The sequence below is a fragment of the Austrofundulus limnaeus genome, unplaced genomic scaffold (assembly GCF_001266775.1).
Source record: "Austrofundulus limnaeus strain Quisiro unplaced genomic scaffold, Austrofundulus_limnaeus-1.0 Scaffold144, whole genome shotgun sequence".
NCBI classification, from domain to species: Eukaryota; Metazoa; Chordata; class Actinopteri; order Cyprinodontiformes; family Rivulidae; genus Austrofundulus; species Austrofundulus limnaeus.
In genome coordinates, this window is record NW_013952546.1 from 613,488 (window position 1) to 617,845 (window position 4,358).

A 4,358-nucleotide genomic window follows, 5' to 3' on the forward strand; every position below is an offset into this window, starting at 1 on the left:
AGCCATCAGCGCACATGAGAGAAACATACCTCTGCATCTGTTTTTATGAGGCCAATAAAAAGCCTCCTCTGTCTCTGGCTCAATTGCCACCTTGGCTGATTTATGTGCGTAAATTCACACCGCATTGCTCCATAGGAGAGGCTGGCAGATGGCCAGGTGTGTGCGGCACGCGCAGGGTGTGTGTGTGTGTCTGTGCTTGTTTGCGAGAACCGCCTCAGCTCTATATGATGAATATCGGCGAGCCGAAGTCACATGGGTGAAGTACAAAAGGCCTGGAGCGACTGGCTGACGTGTCAACAGGATTCTGAGTAATGTTTAAATAAAAGTCACAAACCAGAGGCTTTGAACTTTGTGTCTTTACCGTTAACCCTGCAGATCTACTTCCTGCAGCTACACAAAGTGCTTCCACGCACACAGAACAGGCTTTGTTAGATTATACCTGCACCTGATGGGATTAGCAACACTCCGAGCAGCCAGAAATCCAGAAATCCCAATCTTTGCTCAGAGATTTGAGCCAAATCGTCTTCACTAGAATTCTCGTGCAATTAAAAGACTGAACGCGTATCGATAGTTTTAATTCAAGATGGCTGCCACGGAGTCAACGCAAATTCGGGGGCTGCGTTCTTCAAAGAATGTGCTGAAAGCTGTCCAAATTTGAAGACTCATCCCACAACTATGTCTTCCTTTCCCTTCGATTTGAGCGACGATTATACTTCTCAGCCCACCCAAGATGCACTGCGGGCCGACAGAGGTTTGTTTTGCTTGTGAGGGCCGACGAAGCGAGAGACAGGAGTACGGTTTCTAATAAAAATCTATGCAAAAATTAAAAATCTAAAGCAGTTTTGTTCCGTTTCTCATCAGAAATCATAGCAAACAAGCTCATATGGCAGGTCCCTCAGTTCTTCATGTATCGCCTCAAAGACTATTTTGTTCATTTATAATATTAATTATACTGATGATGATGATGATGTTTGGCATCGTTCTAGAAGGCGACCTATGATGGTCAGAGTTTTCTATTCACAGCTCCTACATTGGTTTTACGGCACCCAATCGGTCCCCCATCCAAGGGCTAACCAGACCCTTCCCGTCGAGCTCAGATAAGCTCTGGCGTGTTCAGTGTGTTATATTTGATATTTTAGACTCTTTTAGATCAGCTGTGGCAGCCATATTGAAATGGGTTGATGAGATACTTTGCTAAAAGTCAGGGAGTTGATTATAACTTGTATTGATGTTTGAGGCTCTCAGACTGTGTGTTTAGAAGGACTTTCAGCTACTACCACTCCAAATCCGAGCTGAATTTCTATAAACAGCCTGTTTTTGTGTTGACAGATAGTTTGTAAGTTCGTGGAGACAAACTGAGCAGCTTAAGTGCTCACGCTGCAGAGGATGACACGGAGCACTTTGGAGGCTCGGTTTAGAGACGGGTGGACCTGCGCCTGAATAAAAGCCAAAAATTCATGGAGGACGAGACAGAGGAAGCCTTTGTGTGGCCCTCTCACCTCCCAGACGCAGCTGACCGCACTTCAAATGGGCTTAAGTGGTTAGAAAGTTGCCACATACTGCTCACAGAAAGGACACGGACCTGCAGAGAGGGTCCAGAGTTGTCGGGAGGCGCGGGGAGGTTTGGGAAGAGAAGGAACGATGTTTGATCTTTCACGGAGCTCGTCGTCACCGAGTGAGCTTTGGGGAGGGCTGTTAGCGCTGCCTAATGCACGGGAAAAGGTCAAAATTAGCACAAAAAAATACAATTATCTGTCGTCTGCGCTGCGTTCTCACCTGAGTGGTGAGGGCGGGGACGCCGCCGGGCTCGTTTACACGCAGGATGAATGTGAAGTGTGTGTTCTGATTTGAACCTGAAGCAACGTTTGGTGTCTGCACCACTGAAACACGCAGCTTTTCTGAAGAAAACAGTAAAACTGAAACCGTCTCTAAAACAACCAGGAGACGTCAGCAGACGTATCTACAGGATTATATTATTTTTTGCAGTAAAAATCTCAGACTTGAAGTTTTTATTGTTCATCCAAGCGCCAGAACTCGACGTGCGGAGGCTCAGAACTGCAGCTGCCCCGAGGACCAACATCTGGGCTTCGTTTTACTCACTCAGGTCTTTTAGGGACAGACTCCCCCCAGAATAACCGATGGCATTGCTCAGAAAAAACTGAACGCTGAAGAAATGTTTAAATTGTTCTTTTAAAACAACTAAAATACTAAATAAATCAGTAGTGATGCTGCATGAATAAAAACTGAGATATGAAGATGAAACTGAGATGTAAAAGCTAAAAGCAATGAAAGGCTAGCTAGCAACAATAGTGAGAGGCTAGCTTAAAGCAAATTTAACAAAAGGATATAAAAAGTGGCAAAAAGCTAGTTAAAAGCTGAAGTATCTACAGAGAATCTGAAGCTAAAAGTGGCAAAAAGCAAGCTAGTTATTAAAAAGATATCTAGAAGCAATAAAAAGGGGCAAAAAGCTAATAAAAGGCTAAAGAAGCTGAAGCCAAATTAGAAGATAAAAGAAGAAAATAAATTAAAATGATACTTAAAAGCAAAAAATTAGTGAGAGGCCAGTTAAAGGCTAATGTAACTAAAGGTTAAATAAAAGTGTAAAAAACTAGTTAAAGGCTTAAGTAGCTGGAGGCAAGCTAGAAGCTAAAAGTGGCAAAAAGCAAGCTAGTTATTAAAAAGATATCTAGAAGCAATAAAAAGGGGCAAAAAGCTAATAAAAGGCTAAAGAAGCTGAAGCCAAATTAGAAGATAAAAGAAGAAAATAAATTAAAATGATACTTAAAAGCAAAAAATTAGTGAGAGGCCAGTTAAAGGCTAATGTAACTAAAGGTTAAATAAAAGTGTAAAAAACTAGTTAAAGGCTTAAGTAGCTGGAGGCAAGCTAGAAGCTAAAAGTGGCAAAAAGCAAGCTAGGTATTAAAAAAAGATCTAGTAGAGTAGTGAGAGGCTAGCTCAAAGCTAATGTAACAAAAGGCTAGACTGAAACAGCAAAAGGCTAGTTAAAAGTTAAAGTAACTGGGGGCAAGCTAGAAGCAAAAAGTAGCAAAAAGCTAGATAATAGCTAAAAATTATTAAATGACATCTAGAAGCAAAAATAATGAGAGGCTAGCTCAAAGCTAATGTAACAAAAGGCTAGATAAAAGTGATAAAAACTAGTTAAAAGTTCAAGTAACTGGAGGCAAGCTAAAAGTAGCAAAAAGCTAGCTAAAAGCTAAAAGTATTAAAATGATATCTAGAAGCAAAAAATAGCAAGAGGCAAGCTTAAAGCTAAAGTAACTAAAGGCTAGATAAAGGTGATAAAAATCCAGTTTAAAAAGTTTGAAAGGAATTTGGAAGCAAGCTAGAAGCTAAAAGTAGCCAAAATCTGGCTAAAAGCTGAAAATAGAGAATGTTAGCCAAAAGCCAAGATTAGCACAAAACTCTAAAAGCTACAAGCAGCAAAAAGCTAGCTAAAAGCTACACGTATTAAAATGATATCTAGAAGCAAAAAACAGGAAGAGTCTATCTTAAAGCTAATGTACCTAAAGGCTAGATAAAGTGATAAAAAGCTAGTTTGTTTGAAAGGAAGTTGGAAGCAAGCTAAAAGCTAAAAGTAGCCAAAAACTTTCTAAAAGCTGAAAATAGAGAATGTTAGCCAAAAGCCCAGATTAGCACTAGGAATGAGCGATATAAACAATATACGGTAGAAACTATATAAATTTGTCCTATGATAGAGATCTGTTGTCTACCGGCCAACCGCGCAATTCTTTTTGATGATGTAACCGGCTGGAGTCAAAACAGAAGAAGCGGGAAGCAGCGTGACAGAGCGCAAATGAGGAGGGGAAAAAAACTTATCCGGACCTGGTTCGGGTGTGTGAAAATGAACGCCGAACTGTTTACGTGTTTTCGTGACAGCGCTTCCTCCGGTCGGATGCCGACCGAGCACACTGCCTGCAGCTGGAGGAGCGCGCGCTGCGGCATGTGTGAAGGGCTCGACACACGGGAGGCGACGTCGCTCGCTCTCCATTCATTTCCACACAGCGAGGCGACTGTCAGTGCAGGTGAAGTCAGTGCTCAGGTGGGACGCACAAACATCAGTCTGGACCTCGTTTGTCCTGCGGTCATAGCGCGACGACCCACGGTCGAAATGCGCACTCCAAAGCGCGACTATAAAGATTGTCACCCCGCCGGAGCGCGCACAGATTAAACAGGTGGAGTGCAGAAGAAATAATCTGCAAAGTGTGTAGAAAGGAATAAATACAAGCAATTTGTTTTACCACCTTAAAACGAAGCAGGTGATTCCAAACACAACATCCAATGGATGCAGATATCGATTACATTAAAGTAATTTTATGTGTGTGTGTGTAATATACAGT

General features: G+C 41.9%; 1 protein-coding gene across 1 annotated transcript in view; it reads right to left on the minus strand.

Moving 5' to 3' along the window:
- Positions 1–4,358, minus strand: part of satb1b (SATB homeobox 1b) — a gene marked incomplete at its 3' end in the record, with an annotated part of 52,279 nt that overhangs the window by 1,656 nt on the left and 46,265 nt on the right.